Source organism: Amblyomma maculatum, chromosome 11, assembly GCF_055883805.1.
Source record: "Amblyomma maculatum isolate TAMU_Amacu chromosome 11, ASM5588380v1, whole genome shotgun sequence".
Classification (NCBI taxonomy): Eukaryota; Metazoa; Arthropoda; class Arachnida; order Ixodida; family Ixodidae; genus Amblyomma; species Amblyomma maculatum.
The window spans coordinates 127,996,275-128,014,603 of NC_139354.1; the positions used below are offsets into that span (position 1 = coordinate 127,996,275).

General features: G+C 48.1%; 1 protein-coding gene across 10 annotated transcripts in view; it reads right to left on the bottom strand.

Annotated features, from left to right (window-relative positions):
* LOC146174934 (uncharacterized) overlaps positions 1–18,329 on the bottom strand; it is a 128,337-nt gene that overhangs the window by 16,687 nt on the left and 93,321 nt on the right. Inside the window, exon 3 of one of the 10 annotated variants that reach the window (XR_014702027.1) lies at positions 17,573–17,699. The exons of the other annotated variants lie outside the window; for them this stretch is intronic. The gene's annotated coding sequence lies outside the window, so the exon portion shown is untranslated. Of the gene's footprint in view, positions 1–17,572; positions 17,700–18,329 lie in introns of those variants that run through there. 10 annotated transcript variants of the gene reach the window in all.

Below are 18,329 nucleotides of genomic sequence, written 5' to 3' on the forward strand. Positions count from 1 at the left end.
AAATAAAATCTGCTTTTGCTATTGTATATGGTACAAGTTAAAACGAAAGAAAGCAATAGGACGGTAGATCGCAGTTGTATAAGTGCAATCCACTCTCATTATTATTATTACTATTACTATTATTATTAGTCACTAGACATTAAATTAACCCTTACATCAAAATATAAATTTAATGTGCCCTTCTCGAAGAATCATTGAAGAACAGACAGGTGACTGACGACTGCTTGCAGTCATTCTCATACCCTACGTGAGCTTGCGCCTTTTTCATTTACATGTTTGTTTATCGAGGGCCACCCCTCCGTTTTACAGCTTGCAGCAAAAGTGGCGGGCGCGCCTTTTGTCCGTAAGCTGGCTTCTGCTCTTTCGGCTCCGCAGCCGGTGTCCGATCTCAATTAGCGGACAAAGCGCGGACCCGGGAACCCCTCGGCATTTCTTGGAAAGTAAGCCACTGCACCTACGCGCGCCTCTGGGAGTTTGTGAGTTTTAGGTATTTTTAAGTGCGTTTCTGTCAACGGGGTGAGAGTTACAAGGACAGTGGTAGTGTGGGCGAGAGAGCGAGTTGTGTGCGCAGTGCTCCAGCGTGTGAATGCGCGAGTGAAGATCTGCGTCTCCTCTTCCCTTAAGTTTTTCAGTACACTTGCACCACCCCTATTTTTCCTCACTTCTTGTTTTCGTTTTGTGTGGTCACTTACCAGTGCCTCCTTTCGCGTTTGTGCACCCGCGTTTACTCACAACCGGCCGCTTTTCTGCGGTACGGCCAGTCGTCACCCTTCCCCCCCCACTCCTCCTAAGAAAAAAAAAACAAAAAATCAGAAAGACAATCCTCACATTCTTCCTCTCGCAACATTATTTTCTTTTTTTTTTTTGCTTCTTTAGCTTTTGGTTGTGCGCTATACCTTCGACTGGCGTATTCCTGTTGGTCTAAAGAAATATAGAGACAGGCCCTTCTCGCTTCTCGGAACGCCGCGGCGGCTGCGCTGACTTCTGTCGCTTGTCGACTATGCAGGCATCTCATCGTTCCGCAGGAGGGAACAGCTAGTCAGTGTTCAAACTCTGCTCTTCCTCCCTGTAGACGCGTTGCCATCCTGCTCACCACCCGCTAGTCTTCCTCTCTTGACGAATATTGTGCAGTCGAAGAAAAACGAAACAACTCCCGTAGCACGGGTTAAGTTTTCGCGCTTCCTTCTCCCATTGGGCGTGGTTCTCTCGTCGCGACTAGAAGCTGGTGTCTTAGCCCCACGTTTTCATTGGCACCAATCGTTCCTGGAACGTCTGCTTGGAAGTCGCCCCCAAAAGGCGTCGGTGAGCCGCCCGAAATCGCCAAAAAAAGGCAGCATCTAAACGACATGCTGTGTTCTTCACCATTTACCGTGGCCGTCTTTTTCAAGCGAAGACACGCAGCCATGCCGTGGTCGGTGACTTGCTGTAATTTATGACGGAAGTTTCCGCCCTTTCCAGCTGAGGTCTGCCCTTCTTCTTCGAGGTCTATCGCATTGTTGTGTTCGGCGTCGAGGGTGCATGACATGGTTGCGGTTATGGCAGATATAGCGAAAAAATCTAAATATACCGACGATGATGTGTGCGCGTGCAGTTGTCGAATTGACGAAGACATCGAAGGCCACTTCCGTTACAATAGCCACGCAAAAGAAACGAAAAGCACTGTTAACTTGGAATGCATTCACTGCGACAAGAAACTGTGTGGACAAGGAAACCAGCTTTTGAGGTTCTCTCGGCATCTCAAGGTAATGCGCGAATTATCCCTAATCCAACGTATTATTTCTTTAACTTACATCAATGATAAAAGGAATGTTTTGGGGCTGCAAATTCACCGTTAATTGTTATAAGTAGAAGGGAGGGTAATCTTTCCAATAATTTGTCACGGCGTTTGTTCTATACAGCACAACACACTCGTCAGGATTATCTAAAGTAGTGCAATGTCAAAAGTCAAGCACGCTTTACCTTTTCGTAACTAAGCGTCTCTGCATATGGCAACATTTTGTTCTGTCCGCCTCTTGTGATAAGTCCCACGTGAGAAGTCAGTTTGATAAAAGAATGTTATGGTACTACAACTTCCATATATACGCAAGTGGTAGATCTACTTTTTTTTGTAACAGAGACATTACACTGAAAAAACATTAGATTGTTTGTGATTTTGTCATCCGATTCGATTTCAAATCGCAGGAAAATGTCTTCACCAAGAAATAAGGACTTGTTTGTCATGAGAAAACACTATTTGATGGCCACAGAAATGTGCGACGTTTCACTGCAGACCTTCGGGAGTTCGCATCCAGCAGCACCAAGGACACATAAGCATTACAGCTGGAATTAGGTCAAAAGTCACCATATATCAAAGCAAATAAAAATAAAATTTAAAGAGTTGAAACTGACCAATTATACTGCCGTTATAAGGTCAGCCTGCTATGAATCAGTCACCCCGCTGGCAAATGTTCATTTAATTTTTTTTACTTTACAAGTAAGCCTCATCATATTCAATGTTGTTTAAAATTTATGTCGTCATTCTGGCGTGTCACCCCACAGGACTTGTGCCATGACGTTTTATAGTTAGTGTTCTCAAGTGAAAAACCTTTTATTTTTTTTTTAGGTCGAGCGACCGACCTCGAACTCACAGTTTGAGTTTGAGGTGAGGTTGAGTGAGGTCAGTGGTGGCATCAGAAAAATTGAGGTGAGGTCACCTGGTCAAACCTCAACCTCAAAGCGTGAGGTTGAGGTTGAGTGAGGTCCGGAAATTTTTATTGAGGTCGAGGTGAGGTTGCACTTTTTGAGTTCAAATGCCCACCTCTGTATGTGTTATATCTCCTTGCAACATCGGACTTTCCGGTCTTTTCACGACACATCCACAACTGAGCGTCCTTTTGGCTTTAGCCCAGCCGCTTCATACGTCTTGGAGCTACTAGTAATCGCCCTTTGTTCATCCCCAGTAACATGTGGGACGCCTTCCAACCTGGGGGGCTCATCTTCCGGCGCCATATCTTTAATGGTACTGTGACTGGCCATAGGGTTTTACAAGAGGCGGCCTCCTGTATTGAAGAGTACACGAGACAAAGAGGACTAAAATGCTCCACAGAAAAATCAGAGCTCCTCAGAGTGGGAAGACATCCCACGGACGCACCACTTGAAGTAAAACTGGAAGGGCAAAACATCCCAGAACAGAAGATGATTAGAATTCTCGACATGTGGCTGCAAGGGAGCCGAAGAAGCAGCCACACACTCAGCCTGTTAAATAATGCGGCAGGGCAGGTAGTCTGAATGATCAGCAGAATAGCACACAGGAGATATGGCATGAAGGAGGAAGACACACTCAGACTGGTAAACAGCCTTGTGGTCAGCCGAGTGACGTATTCACTGCCGTATCACGTAATTACCAAGGCAGAAAAGGAACAGGCAGAGGCGATTCTAAGAAAAGCATACAAGACGGCGCTTCACCTCCCAAGGAACACATCCAACGAGAAACTCATGCAACTTGGTGTCAGCAACACCTTTGAAGAATTAAGAGAGAGCCAACTTAAGGCCCAAGAGAAAAGATTGAGGAGTACGAAGACCGGAAGAGCGCTCCTGACAAGACTAGGTCGCAAGCTAGAAGAACCACAGAGCAGCCGAGTGACAGTACCGGATCTGCTACGAAGAAAGATAAGCACACAACCCATACCCCGAAACATGGATCCAAATCTCCACGCTCGCAGAAGGGCAGCTAGAGCAGAGCATTACGAGAAAAACATGGGATACAGGGAAGACGCAGTCCACACAGACGCCTCTAGATATCCACAAACACACAAAGGAAGCGCAGTAGCGGTGGTAGTAAACCACGAAGGGGAACACATCGCAAGTGTCACGACCAGGGTGTCTGACATAACAGAAGCAGAAGAGATAGCCATTGCTCTGGCTGTACGAGAAGGATATAGGACAGGGAGACCTCTCCACATCCTAACAGACTCACAAGAGGCGTGCCGGAATTACACTAGGGGCAGGATTAGCAGTGCGGCACTCAAGATCCTCAAAGAGGGTGCGCCCTCGGAGGAGACACCAAAGCAAAACATAATCTGGATACCGAGCCACGCGGGAATCAGGGGCAACGAGGGAGCAGACAACCTAGCTCGAGGGATGATCAGCCGAGCGGGAGCGTCGCACACCCCGGAGGACCCCCAGATCAGATGCGGAGAGAGTTATTCAGACCTACTAAACCTATATAAGGGGCTGCGGTTCCACTACCCCCCGCCACACAAACAACTAACCAAGGAAGAAGCCACGGGATGGAGGAGACTACAAACGGGCTCCTTCCCAAACCTACACATAATAAACAAGATTTTTCCAACACAATATAGCGCCCGCTGCCCATGGTGCGGATCAAAACCAACACTATATCACATCACGTGGGAATGCGAGAGAAATCATGCATTTCACAAACAGAAAACACCAAGTGCGGAGCAATGGGAGAGCCGGCTCACCAGCTGCGAGCTAGAGGCCCAGAGGGCACTCATAGCACACGCAAGCGAGGTGGCCCGACTCAGTGGAGCCCTGGACTAGGGGCCCAACCACGGCCAGGGAGGTGACGGACTTCCAGAAAAAGCCTCGACCTCCACCGCTAACAAACTTCCAAAAACAAATAAAGTTTTCAATCAATCAATCTTGGCAGCAAATACTGGAGTGGGTTGCCATTACCTTCTCCAGTGAATCACATTTTGTCAGAACTCTTTGCCGTGACCTGTCTATCTTGTGTGGCCCTACACAGCAGAGCTCACGACTTCATCGAGTTTCGCAAGCCCCTGCGCCGCGACAAGGCAGTGATCCATGAAGGGGATCAGAACAACAGAAACGCCTTAATAAGGTAGAACAACTACAACAACTCCTACAAATGGGTCAGAAGCAAACTGCCCCCAAACCCTCATCAATAGTATCGGTACAGCCACAACCGGTACAAAATGCAATAAACATCTCCGCATCTCAAACTCAACAGGCAAGTGTACTACAAACGCAACGGCAGAAACCGCTTATGGAAACTCCCGGACTTCACACTCAAGAAAACGCAGCAAGCATTCTTAGTCAAATGCAACAAATGATTATTCAAATGCAGCAGACCATTACACAACCAACCAAACAACTCCAAGACCAACAAATTGCCACGCAAACTCAATTTGCGGCAGTTCAAGAAGAATTCAAATCGAAAATCCAAATATTAACTCAGGTGGTGCGAGAACGCACGGGAATCCCCGATGACCCTCGACTAAAAGCCCACCGAAGGTCCGCTGTCATGACAGATCTCAGCGACTGCGAGTCAGTGGCGAGCAACGTTGATGGCTGCCTCCCCTAACCGGCAACCAAACCACCTAGAGCTCTGGCAGTGGAACTGTCGCTCTTCAAGAAGAAACGCAGCTCCCTGCAGATATTTATTCAAAATCAACCGATACCTCCGGACGTCATCTGTCTCAAAGAAACAGGATGCACAACATACCTCAGAGGATACCTCACACACACCCATGACACGGCACCTAAAATAGCTACACTAGTGGCCCCCACACTAACAGTCATACCGCAGGACCTTCCCTTCAGTGAAATTATTCAAGTTCTCATCGAGGTCATCTCTCAAAAAAGAAGAAAGCAGAGTGTCTTTGTCCTAAACCTTTAAAGTCCTCCAAGCAACACGCAGGAAGATTTCAAGCCACTTTTACTGGAATGCACACGCATAGCGGGAACGAACCCCCTTATTATTATGGGGGACCTAAACGCTGTACATACGGCATGGGGCTACCACAAGGACACCCGAAGGGAACCAAGTTGTTGGAAGCGGCTGAGCAGCTGGATCTCTGTCTTATGTCGGACACCATGTCCCACACTAGAATAGGAAACAGTGTAATCAGAGACACCTGCCTAGACCTAGCTTTCACTAAAAACATAAGACATTGCACCTGGACCAATCTACAAGAAACACTCGGAAGCGATCACAAAATCCTTAGCTTATCCCTAATGACAACCCGTATGAAAAGGAACATTGACTCTACTAAAATAACAGACTGGGATAAGTTCAGACAAATTAAACCGCCACACGACGGCATTACAACAATTGAAGATTGGGTTCAAAGCCTAAAGGATGCTCATGCAAAAACGACCCAGACCATCAACACAACGACAAAAACCCCAGAAGTAGACAGACATCTCCTACATTTATGGGAAGCCCGAAAAAGTCTATTAAAACGGTGGAAAATGCAAAAATAAATAGAAAACTTAAAATAAAGATAGCACAGGTTACGGCTGAAGCACAAGAGTATGCTATAAAGCTCGCCAATCAAAACTGGGCAGATATCTGCAATTCGCTGAAAGGTACCCTAAGCACGGCTAAAGTATGGTCAATATTAAGAAGCATGATAGACCCCTCAAAAAACAAAACGGCCACAAGAAGAACCCTCCACACCGTAGCCCATAAATACCCGGGCACAGATGCAGAGTTGATCACCGCAATGCACACGAAATACATAGGAGACCCTACTCCGGCTTGCCAAACTTCATATGCGGGTCAACCAAACCCCTCTCTTGACTCCCCCATAACACTGGCGGAGGTCTACTCAGCCGCTCGTACATTTACAAGAAACACTGCCCCTGAAGGAGACAAAGTCACCTACGCCATGAGTAGGAACCTAAGCACCGAACATCTGCAAGACCTAACGAAGTACATCATCGAAGAACTGTGGGAGAAGGGACAGGTCCCATCAGCTTGGAGACACGCGGATATCATCACCATAACAAAGGCTGGAAAGCCACCGGCTGTGGAGAGTCTCCGTCCTATCTCCCTCACTTTTTGCCTGGGAAAACTCTATGAAAAATAGTCCACCTCAGGCTACAAAATTACATCGACGAAAACAACATCTTTCCTTCCTGCATGCTGGGCTTCCGCAAGGGACTCTGCACGCAAGATGCTTTCCTCCGGATTAGGGAAAAAGTCATCAACACCATACCCCGAAAGGGCGAAAATTTCATTCTGGCACTAGATATCAAAGGAGCATTCGACAACATTGGCCACCAAACCATATGGCACGAATTAAACAATATCAACTGCGGGGAGAAAACTTTCAAATACGTGAAGGCTTTCCTCTCAGATCGCACAGCCACCATAGGAATTGGAGAGATCCGATCACCCAAAGTACCCATGCCGAACAAAGGTACACCGCAGTGTTCTATAATCTCTCCAATGCTATTTAACATAGCAATGATAAATTTAGCAAGAAAACTGTTGACCCGTAATGATATTGGCTTCACTTTATACGCGGACGACATCACCATTTGGGCTACTCAGGGATCTTTGGCGCAAAAAGAAGCTCTGCAAGCCGCTATAGACCTAGTCGAGGAATTTGCCGGAGAGAGCGGTCTTCAATGCTCCCCAGAAAAATCCGAACTTATCAGGCTACACAGAAGAAATTACAAGCCCCCGGAGAAATTCAGCTCTCTCTAGGAGACCAGACAATTCAAGAGAAGGACATGATTAGAGTTTTGGGGCTGTGGTTGTAAAGCAGTTTGAGAGTGAATTATACAATCAAAACACTCAAAACCACAGTCAACCAAATTTCCAGAATGATTAGAAGGGTGACCTGGCACCGGAAAGGGATGAGGGAGGAGGACACCCTCCGCCTTGTAGAAGCCCTAGACGTTAGCAGGATTACCTACGGGCTCCCATATCACGAAATTAGAATCACTGATAAAAGGGCCATTGACACTATCATAAGAGGAGCCTATAAAACAGCCCTAAACCTCCCGCCAACAACATCAACTTTGCGCACTCGGAGTGCACAACAATTTCAAGGAGCTCAAGGAGGCGGTTCTAGAGAGTCAGAAACAACGCCTAACAACAACGCAGCGGGTAGGGAAATCCTGTCAAAACTAGGGCTATGGCAGGCACTAAGAACTTCCGAGATCAAATCACAAATTCCCACATCCACAAGAAACAACATCTATGTGAACCCGATACCCAAGGACATGCACCATGAGTTACAGAAGGGTCGAAGGAAAGCCAGAGTCAAATCATTGGAAAAACAATTGTCTAAAGACGCAGAAGTTGTCTACGTGGACATAGGGGCTTACGGCGAGCCTGGCAAGTTCACAATAGCTGCAGTTGACCACCAGAAGAGGCCAATTATTCAGGCTTCGATCTATGCCAAGGATCCTGCGGAAGCGGAATCACTGGCAATAGCCGTCACCATAAAAACACAAGACCACCAAAAAAAGTCATCACACATAGTGACGGACTCCCAACCAGCCTGCAGGGACTACCTGGCCGGAAAACCTCACAGAAGAGCGTGTGCAATATTACGTTCCATCTCCCAGACGCACACAATTACATGGACACCTGGACACGAAGGCCTGGAAGGCAATGAGGTAGCGAATGATCTAGCCCGAGCTCTCACAAACCGGTCGGATCCCCATCCCTACCCCACCCCTCTCCTAGGACCCTACGGCGACAGGCTGGAACACCTACGGCTCGAAAGAAGAATTTTCTCACCACTACACAAACAACTTCCTTCCTCGGACGCTATAGACTGGAATAAAATACAAACAAAAACATTCCCTAATCTTCACATTTTATATAAGACAAGCCCAACAAAATACACGAGTTACTGTCCTTGGTGCGGTGCAAGCCCATCACTATCACATCTCTTGGGAATGCCACGACAAACCTGACCCAACGTTAATAGTGCCATGCCCGACACACGAGCAGTGGGAGGCGGCCCTGACCAGCGACAACCTGGACCAGCAAGCCTGGATTATCCAGCTAGTCCGCAAGTCAGCTGCTGCCAGCGGAGCCCTGGACTAGGGGCACCGACCACCCAGCTCCTGCGAATTCTTACTGATTAATAATTAAAAGTTTTCTCTCTCTAGCTCTCTTGCCGTTGCAAACAGTTGGACGAAGACGACGATTATCAAGCTCCTTAACGAATTGCATCTGATTGCGAAGGAACAAAATCCGGGTGCTTTGGCGTGCACGAAGGCGAGCCTTTAAGGTAAAAAATACTGTGCGTCGTGCAAAAGTGTCAAGGGTGTCTATGCTCCGAGCAGCAAAAACACATACTGCAGGTATGTATGCATCTAAAGGAAATATGCATGATGAAAAGTACCTACTGGAGTTTGCTTTGCCAACCGCAGGTGAAATTTTGGAAGTCTGAAAAAATTCTACATAGACTTTTTTTTTTACTATGTACACATACTCATCTAATAAATATTCATGAAACGAACCACTCTGGCTTTTTTGTGTGCATAATACTGTCAGGAATCTGTATATATATTGCCGCAATGAATACGACGCAAAAGATGACGACTATGGGAGCGCTAGCGCGAGCTTAAAGAAGAAGGAGGAAGCTTGATCGCAAGACTCGGTGTAGGCCACTAATCACATATTCTTATATTATGGCCCTCCTTGGCGTTCTATCGAGACGTGACACTGGTGGAGCGCACTGGGGTATGCATAAGACTCCTTCTGGCAGTCCACAGCGGATCCCAGACATCGACACTCCTGTCCATCGCACTAGCCGCCGCCTTCTAGGCCTAGCCCCGGAGTACAGCCATCTGCCGAACGACTCTTCAAACGCCCAAGTTTGTCAGGTTCCCCAAGCCATGGCACATTCCAACCTTACGCCGGTGACTTTTCAGAACACCAAGGTACCAGAGTGCTTTTGCGGGGACGCGTTTGAAGATGTCGAGGACTGGCTGGACCAGTTTGAGCGGGTGGCCAAAATCAATCAATGGAGCGCTGACCAGAAGCTGTCCGATGTTTATTTTGCCCTTCAGGATAATGCTAGTATGTGGTTTGAAAACCACGAGACCAGCTTATCCACATGGAATGACTTCCGCCGCCAGCTGCTAGGTACTTTTGCGAGAACGGATAGACGAGACAATGCGCTGCACCTGCTTGAAGTGCGCGTCCAGAAGCCGAATGAGAGCGTGGCTATGTTTGCGGAAGACATGGCTCGCCTTTTTCGCCGTGCCGACCGTGATATGAGCGCACCAAAGAAGCTACGGCATCGCATCATCATCATCAGCCTGATTATACCCACTGCAGGGCGAAGGCCTCTCCCATATTTCTCCACTTAACCCAGTTCTGAGCTAGCTGCATCCACTTGACCCCTGCGAACTTCGTAATCTCATCCGCCCACCTAACTTTCTGCCGCCCCCTGCTACGCTTTCCTTCCCTTGGAATCCAGTTTGTTACCCTCAGCGACCATCGGTTATCTTCTCTTCGCACCACATGTCCTGCCCATGTCCATTTCTTCTTAATTTCCACTAGAATGTCGGTAACTTGAGTTATTTCTCTGACCCACTCTGCACGCTTTCTATCTCTTAATGTTACCCCTACCATTTTTCGTTCCATAGCCCTCTGGGTTGTCCTCAACTTAAGTAGAACTCTCTTGGTTAGCCTCCACGTTTCAGCCCCATAGGTGAGTACAGGCAAGATGCCACTGTTGTTCCTCTTGAGCGATACCGGTAAGCTGCTAGTCATAATCTGTGAGTGCTTGCCAAATGCGCTCCATCCCAATCTTATTCATCTTGTTATTTCCTTTTCATGGTCAGGATCAGCGGTTACTACCTGTCCTAAGTAGACATACCCGCCTACTACTTCCAGTATTTCGCTACCTAATGTAAACTGCTGTTCCTTCCCGAGGCTGTTGAACATTACCTTAGTCTTCTGCATATTGATTTTCAAGCCCACCTTTCTACTTTTTCTGTCTAGGTCATCAATCATTATTTGCAGTTCATCCCCCGAGTTGCTTAGCGAGGCAATGTCATCAGCAAATCGCAGATTACTGAGGTATTCTCTACCTACCCTTATCCCTAACTGCTCCCATTCCAAATCTCTAAATACTTCCTCTAGACAAGCTGTGAATAGTCCTGGGGAGATTGTGTCTCCTGGCCTAACACCTTGCTTTATGGGAATTTTGTTACTTTCTTTATGCAGAACTATGGTTGCTGTGCTGCCACTATATATATCAACTAGCACTTTCACTTACGGCTCGCCTACTCACTGATTTTGCAATGCCTGCATCACCGCCGAGGTTTCAACTGAGTCAAATGCTTTTTCGTAATCAATGAATCCTATGTATAAGGGCTGGTTATATTCCGAGCATTTTTGTATTTCCTGATTGATGGTATGGATATGATCGATAGTAGAGTACCGTTCCGAAACCCTGCTTGATCCTTTGCTTGATTGCAGTCTAAGGTTGTCCTGATTCTAATAGCGATTACCTTAGTAAATACCTTATACGTAACAGACAGTAAGCTGATTGGTCTGTATTTTTAAGGTCCTTAGAGTCCCCTTTCTTGTGAATGAGGATAATGTTTGCATTCTTCCATGGTTCCGGTACCGTCAATGACACCAGGCACTGAGTATACAGGGTGGCCAGTTTTTCTAGTACGATATCCCCCCCGTCCTTCAGCAAATCTGTAGTTATCTGATCCTCTCCAGCTGATTTCCCCCTTTTCATAGTTTCTCGTGCTTTCTTGACCTCGTCCTTCGTCACTGGTGGAACGTCTGTTTTTCCCTACCGCCAATCTCATTACGGTCCTAACTACTTTGGCTACTGTAGAGATCTGTATAGAACTCTTCGGCTACTTTGACTATCTTGTCCATATTCGTGATGACGTTGCCCGCCTTGTCCCTTATCGCATACATACATCTGGTTTTTCCCTATGCCCAATTTCTTCTGTACCGCTTTAAGGCTTCCCCCGTTCTTTACAGCATGCTCAATTTTCTCCATGTTATACTTCCTTATATCGGCTGCCTTGCGCTAATTGATTTGCTTTGATATCTCGGCCAATTCAATCTGGTCTGTTGGATTGGAAGCTTTCATACTCTGGCGTTTCTTAATCAAATCTTTCGTCTCCTTAGACAGCTTACCGGTATCCTCTCTAACTATCCTACCGCCTACTTCTATTGCGCACTCAGTAATGATATCTCTGAAATTATTGTTCCTTGCCTCTAGGGTAATGTCACTACCCTCGGATAGAGCTGAATACCTATTTTGTAGCGAGATCCTGAACACTTCTGCCCTCCCCCTCACCGCTAATTCGTTGATGGCTTTCTTTCTTACTAATCTGTTGCGTTCCTTCTTCAGATTTAGGCTAATTCGGGACCTCACCATCCTGTGGTCACTGCATAGCACTTTCCCCATTACCTCTACATCCTGCACAATGGCGGGGGTTGAACACATTATAAAGACGATTTCATTTTTAGTCTATCCGTTAGGACTTTTCCATCTCATGCATGGCGTTACGGCATCTCATGCATGGCGTCAAAGAACAGGTGTTTGCCGGCTTGGTACGCAACCCCCCCAAAAACGTGAGTGAGTTCGTTAAGGACGCTACGACTATCGAACGAGCCCTCCAAGACCGGTGCCACCAGTACAACCGACCGGTCAACTGTGCCCCGACGACTGCGGCGGCGCTGATTGCAACAGATACGACCACTCTTCGAGACATCATTAGAGGTATTGTCCTTGAGGAGCTGCAGCGAATTACGACTACGAATGCTCAGTCATCAGGGGCCCTCATGGAAACAGTAAGGAATGAAATTCTGTACGCCCTATCACCGTCTACACCATGCAGCGAGTCTCATCCAGTCGACAACGCGGCACCCCTTTCCGAACCATACCACGCTCCAAAACCGATCAGCTGCACAGCCAACATTCCTGCACCTTACCTCGAGCCGCAGCCCGATAGCTATGCTGCGGTCCTTCGTCGCCCACCTCCAGACCACGCCCCACCGAGCTCACCGAACCGTCAGGAGATTCGGTTCCTCCAGGGGCCTCAGTGGGCGCCTCCCGGGCGCTCTCAACTGCGTCGAACTGACAGGTGGCGCCGTTATGACAGCCGACCACTTTGTTTCTACTGCGGACAACCTCGCCATGTGTATCGGTACTGACGCCACCGCGAAGAGGGGCAGTCCTCTCCGCTTGCTTCTGCTCGCCGCCGCTTCGACACTGATTCTGCCCAAATCGACGACGACCCTCCGGTCAGCAGGGAAACCTAATCCCCGGGCTTCCGTCGCCGCTCCTCCCCATCGCCACAGCGTTATTCGCCGACGCGTAGCAACACTACTGATGTTAGCGGACGGCGGTCCCCCAGCCCTCACGGAGGAAACTAAGAGCTGCAACCTCGCAAGAGGACGTTGCAACCAGTCTAAAAGTGTCAAAACCCTCACCACCGCCGCAATTGCCGACAAGCCGTGCTTCTGACGCCGCCGCTAACATTGACATTTCCTCATTACCGCCGAAAATGCCGTACCAGATGATCAGCCATGACGACGAACCTGACAGCGCCGACCTTGCCGCGCTTCCGCCGCAAATGCCGAAAGGGACGATCAACCCAGATAACTTTGTTAGCGCTGACCTCGCTGTTTAAATTGATGGGCTGGCGGTACATGCTCTGGTGGATACCGGGGCAGATTTTTCAATTATTAGCCAGAAACTGGCCGACACGCTCCGCAATGTAAAAACTGAATGGACTGGGCCAGTAATGGCGGTCAGCTACTGGCACAGACAGGGAAATGCACTGCCCGGATAGGAATAGCAAACGCGGTGTTTGTTGGCAGCTTTGTTATACTCCCTGACTGCTGCAAAGACCTCATCTTCGGCATGGACGTTCTGCGTCTTCATGGGGCTGTAATCTGCATCCGTGACAGCATCGTTGCCTTCACCAATAACCATGAAGACCTTGGTTATGCGCAAGTAACACTATTACCCTTACGCGTCGCCAATGCGACAGTGACATTACCTCCGCGATCATGCTCTCTTGTTGAAGTGAAATGCGACGTGGCGCATACAGGCGATGGCGTCGCCGAACGGGCAGTTACCCTTGTACTCAGCCGAGGTGTTTCTATAGCTCGAGGGCTGGTCAACTTGACCAATGAGCATACCGAACTGCTGCTCACAAACTTCAGCGACGAGCGTCAGCAAATTCCGAAAGGCATAACTGTGGCCTTTTTCGACAGCCTCCCAAATGCGCAGCACTGCTGCTTACTGCAACAGAGAGGATCAGTGTGCAAGACACCCGTAACCATCGTTTATGTGAGCCCAAATTTGTCTACTTCAGAGCGGGACCGCCTTTTGGATCTCATAGATCAATTTCGAGACTGTTTTGCTTCAGAATACCGAGTCGGCCAAACGCCTTTGACAAAACATCGGATTATCACGGATGACTCGATTCGCCCGATTCGACAAAATCCTTACCCTGTGGCTCCGAAAGAACGTGAAGCCATTCAGCGCCAGGTGGCCGAAATGCTTAGAGACGACGTCATCCAGCCGTCACAGAGTCCCTGGGCTTCCCCCGTGGTACTTGTTAAAAAGAAAGACGGCAGCTTACGATTTTGCATTGACTATCGCAAGCTCAACCAAGTGACCAAAAAAGACGCGTACCCTCTTCCTCACATCGAAGACTTCTTGGATCGCCTACGAAATCCACGTTACTTCTCGTCGATGGGCTTGAAAAGTGGATATTGGCAAATCGAAGTGGATGAGAGGGATCGGGAGAAGACAGCATTCATCACTCCCGACGGATTGTATGAGTTTAAGGTCCTTCCGTTCGGTTTATGCTCGGCGCCAGCAACATTTCAGAGGCTGATGGACACTGTGCTTTCGGGACTTAAGTGGCAAACATGCTTGGTGTATCTTGACGACGTGATCGTGTTTTCGGCTACATTTGAAGAGCATCTATTCCGTCTGCTAGCTGTGCTTCAGGCCATACGATCTGCGGGCCTCACACTAAAACCCGAGAAGTGCCTCTTCGGTTACGAGGAGCTGCAGTTCTTAGGCCACGTCGTCAGCCAAGAAGGTGTTCCCCCGGATCCTGAAAAGCTCTCTGCAGTCGCCAAGTTCCCAACACCTACGGACAAAAAGACATTGCGGCGTTTCTTGGGTCTTTGCGCCTATTACCGTCGGTTTATTGCTGGATTCTCACGAATAGCCTAGGCCATTAACTTCACTGACGCGTGACAACGCTGTCTTTCGCCGGGGGGAAGAACAGCAACAAGCTTTCAATGAGCTGAGGAGGCGTCTACAGACACCACCTGTCCTGGCGCTCTTTGATGACGACGCCCCTACACTGCTTCATACGAATGCTAGCAACGTGGGCTTAGGTGCTCTGTTGGTGCAGCGCCAGGATGGTGTGGAAAAGGTAATTGTCTACGCCAGCAGGACCCTATCTAAAGCAGAAGCGAACTACTCGGCAACCGAAAAAGAATGCCTTGCAGTGGTATGGGCGGTTATGAAATTCCGCCCTTATTTGTACGCTCGCCCCTTTCAAGTCGTCAGCGACCATCACTCTCGCTGTTGGCTGACGAACTTAAAGGACCCTTCAGGGAGACTCGCGCGTTGGAGCCTTCGATTACAAGAATTTGACATGGCAGGTATTTACAAATCTGGAGAGAAGCACACAGATGCAGATTGCCTTTCGCGAGCGCCGGTCGAACCTTCCACTATGACCGATGAATACACTGCGTTTTTAGGTGTCATAGATGACGCAACGCTTTCCCAACAGCAGCGAGAGGATCAGGAATTGCTCCCTCTTATTGATTTCTTGGAGAAGCGAACTACGGTTGTTCCGAACATTTTCGCCCGAGTAATTCCTTCATTCTTTATTCGCAACAACGTACTTTACAAGAAGAACTTCCGGTCTGGGGGAAACAGTCATCTACTCGTCGTCCCATCGGTTCTCCGCACTGAAGTTTTGCAAGCGTGCCACGACGAGCCAACCGCCGGTCACCTAGGCTACATCCGCACGTTGACTAGAGTACAGCACGGATGCTACTGGCCAAAACTGCCGGCGACAGTGAAACTCCATGTACGTACGTGCATAGACTGCCAGCGCCGTAAATCACCCCCTGTAAAACTAGCTGGCCTACTCCACCCTCTTCAAGTGCCAGCGACACCTTTTAAGCAAATTGGCATGGACCTCATGGGACCATTTCCGGCGTGTACAGCCGGGAATAAATGGATAATTGTTGCCACTGATTATCTGACCTGCTACGCGGAGACCAAGGCTCTGCCAAGAGGTACCGCCGCCGAAGCAGCTAGGTTCTTCGTTGAGAACATTGTCCTGAGGCATGGCGTTCCGGCACTTATTATAACTGACCGAGGAACTACACTTACGGCCGAACTTTTGGAAATCGTTCCTCGCCTCAGTGGTACCAGTCACCGTAAAACTACTGCCTATCACCCTCAAACCAATGGGTTGACGGAACGCCTCAATAAGACCCTCGCAGACATGCTTTGCATGTACGTCGACGTGAACCACAAGAATTGGGACGAAATACTTCCCTACGTCACGTTCGCCTACAATACGGCCCGCCAAGACACCACTCGCATGACACCATACAGCCTCCTTCACGGGCGACCTGTAACAACTATGTTGGATGCAATGTTGCTCCCGAATGCTGGCACCGATGATCTCGATCAGGACGCTGAGGAATTCGCTCAGCGTGCAGAGGAAGATCGCCAACTAGCGCGTGTGCGGATCAAAAGTCAGCAGGAGCATGATGCACGACGCTACAATCAGAGACACCGACATGTAATGTACGAACCTGGCGACAAAGTGTGGGTCTGGACACCTATTCGCCGCCGTGGACTCTCCGAAAAACTATTGCGGCGATACTTTGGACCCTATGTTGTTCAGCGACGTTTAACCGACGTCACTTATGAGGTGATGCCAGACGGGGTGTCAACATCAAAGCGACGCCAGCACAAAGCTGACGTCGTCCACGTCGTGCGTATGAAGCCATACCACTCAGTCGGACCTTAACCTCCTACTTCCTTTTGTTCTCATCGGGACGATGCTTCCTAAGGAGGGGGGCAAATGCCGCATAGAAGACGACGCAAAAGATGACGACTATGGGAACATTAGCGCGAGCTGAAAGAAGAAGGAGGAAGCTTGATCGCAAGACTCGTTCTAGGCCACTAATCAAACCGTCTTGTATTTCGGCCCTCCTTGGCGTTTGTCGAGACGTGACAATATTATTAGCTGCATACAAAATAACTGCACAAAAGCAAACTCAACCTTGTGTTTGGCATATGATGGCCTTGACTTTTTCCGCGCCGTAACACCCATGAAATAAAAAATAGTCACCAAAAAGCAAACATTCAACAGTATTGGTATTACCTGGATGCCAATGATGCAAAGCCAGTGGACAAGCTTGGTTTACTGTTTTGGGCAGCGATGAGCCTGGCTGAATAGTAGCTCTTAAAAGTCAGAGTGTATAATATCCTGAAAAACGTGCTCAGCAACTCCCAGCCGACTAAGTTATTAATACTGGTATGTAGTACTGGCGCTAATCCCTCATCGTAAAAAAGAATGAATTCAATAATGGCTGGTTTTTAACCAATATATTCTGAACTGGTTTATTTGCACTTCACTGAAGCTGAACTTGAACCGTCTAAGACTATGCGAGCTTATATGTGTGCAACTGCTTTAAGGTGCTTTTCTTTCTTTCTTGCAGAAGCCTCCTTTGCCGTCGTCTTCTGTAAGCAAAGATAACAAGAGATGCCTGATATCGACAAGCAATGGCTAAAAACGTGTCCTGCATAGTTAGTGTGCCATCTCTGTTTTTACCTTACATGAATTTCAGACGAAATACCCAAAAACGCAGATCAAAGAATTCCACTTTTAGTTCTCTGCAAAGGTCCAAAGTCAGCTTCCAAATACTGGGCTGAAATGTTCTGTAGCAACAAAAGTATTCATTGAAATCATTGTTTGTAACTGCACTGATGCATCCACTCTGGAACACAAAGCTCTAAAATTAGGCTTGTGTGGAAGTGTTGCATTTAAAACGAGCTCCCTAATGAAGGAAATTATACTGCTTTGACATGCTGAATACTTCATTATAGCAGTAAAAATTACTCCTAACATTAGCTGTTTAAACTACTTCTACGGAACGAGTCGAAATACTCCTCAAAAGAGTATTTAATAGCGCTATTAAATGCCACGGCAACACCTTAATGACACGACATATACTCCAAAACGAACCCCTGCCCTAAGAGAAGAAAATGTTTATTCCTTTGAACACCTTAAATACCCCTCCGCACGCCGATACTCCTTTTCTGAGGAGCAAAAAAACTACCTTTTTGAAAGTGCGGTAGCCGCGGGCTACTTACTCCTCTTTAGGTGGTTTTGAGTTTGCAGGCGGAGGCGAAGAACAGCGTCGAGGGGAAGGTAACCTCGCGAGCGCTGCGGTGGCGGCGTCACACGATAAGATGCAGGAGATGAATTTTGCAAATATGTCGATAGTGTACATAGTCGGAGATCGCTGTTGTTCGGTGTGCAGCCGTCCGTGAATGTTCGCGGGGGGT